We start from the raw sequence: 1,996 nt of genomic DNA, 5'->3' as shown, positions 1-1,996 counted from the left end.
ATGCGCTCGAACCCTGGATCTTCCGATCTGAAAGCGAGAGTCATACATACCACCAAGATTATTCTATATACATACGATACACAAACAAACAAAAACAAACATACACACTCAAACCTAAGCTACTCCATGTCTGGGAGTTTGCTTAATTGACATTGTGCGGCTATGTGCTCTAGTGGTATGACACTCGCTTTCGGATCGGAAGGTCCTGGGTTCGAGCTTCGCGCTCGGCGCATAGTTGAGTCCTTGGAAAAGTCTCTTTACTCACATTCTCTCACCCTACTCAGGTGTAAAATGAGTACATGGCCGTTAACAACGTTGCCTTTGTCCGAAAAATTGTAATATCGCCTAACAGGCGACATGTCCCGCCCTACATGTTAACAGTTGATGTTGACCAGGTACCCCTTGTAAAGCGCTTTGAGCACATTTAGTGGATATTGCGCTATATAAAGCTCTTTTTTTTAAAAGACCACATGGCCGCACAAACTAAATATGGTTTCAACACGTCGTTATAATTAGATCCTTGATGACAGATAGTGAAAGGTAAAATCTGACGAGAATAGGATGCTAAAAACACCGGAAAATAAAAGTAAAAAAAAAAACAAAAAAAAAACAACATAGTCTAGCTGTATCATATTATGTTTTCTGGTCATTTTTGGTTCATGTGTATTGATAGTTACTTTACGGGAGAATAATATGCTGAATCATCATTAAAATATCAGTAATTAAGAAAATATCCGAAGCTTAAATGATATAGTCTGGTTTAAAGTAAATCGAGATTAGAAGTAGATTTTAATTTAATTTAAAGTGTCAAAAAACAAACACCAAACAAAAAAAAAAAAAAGAAGTAAAAACAGAACCTTCCCCCCCCCCCAACCCCCCCCCACCCCAAAAAAAAACCCCACAAAAAAAAACCACAAAAAAATCACAATACAAGCAAACAAAAACAAACATTTAACCTCCCCCCCCCCCCACAAAAACAAAAAAAAAACAAACAAAACAAAATAAACCATCATATTGTTGAAATTACTCCCTTTGTTTTTATTTTTTGAGTACGTGATAAGTTATGTTACAAACACACACACACACACACACACACACACAATATATATATATAATATATATATATATATATATATATATATATATATATATATATATATATATATATATATATATATATATAATAGGGTTGGGGATCAACAATGTTCCTTAAAGCCAAGGCTGAGTTTTTATCATGAACCACATTATTACTGTCAAATCTAAAGAAATATACGAGTATTTTTCATAGATTGATAGATGAGTAGCTTCCAAACCTTCTTTTTTATTCGGGCTAATTCTATCATCACCTTGACTCAAATTAATACGAAGAAAATCTGCTAGGTCGTCAATACTCAGTACTTTATGACGTTTGGTTTTTATTGTGAGTATGATTTATTATACGCAATTCTAGCATATCCACAACAAAAATGGATGACGTAATTTTAAAGCTCTCTTGATATAATTAAGTACCTAATGATAATAAACAAACAAACAAAAAAAAAGATGATGACGCGACCAATCAAAACGCGGGATTTGAGACACACCCCAACCGCCGCCTATAGATAGTATGCAGATGACGTCACTCAGGCCTTTGTTATTGTTTTTGCCATCCGCGTTTGTGAGTTGTTCTCACTAAACTGTATTAACCAGACTATAAAAGTTCATGGTTACACAGAGTTTGTGTGTTGGTCCGTTATACTTCCGGATGGCAATGTTGTTAACTCCTTGGTCAAGCGCATTCTATCTATTCGTGCCGCCCTGGCTGTGTTAATTTCCACAATACAAATTAAAATAGAGGAGTGTCTGTTCGTAATAGCCTTTATTTCTCCGAAAATGATGCGATTTCTCCATTAATTAACATCGGTGCATCTTAACTGGTCGTTTTAATGCACATTCAGTTCAAGTCCAAGTTCAATGTCTTTCTCTTCAAAGGGCAGCAGCTTCTAATGGTGCTCAA

Source organism: Berghia stephanieae, chromosome 13 (assembly GCF_034508935.2).
Source record: "Berghia stephanieae isolate SIO BIC M18660-M18661 chromosome 13, UCSD_Bste_1.3, whole genome shotgun sequence".
Taxonomy (NCBI): Eukaryota; Metazoa; Mollusca; class Gastropoda; order Nudibranchia; family Aeolidiidae; genus Berghia; species Berghia stephanieae.
The sequence above is the reverse complement of the archived record's forward strand: the minus strand, read 5'-3'. Positions refer to the sequence as shown.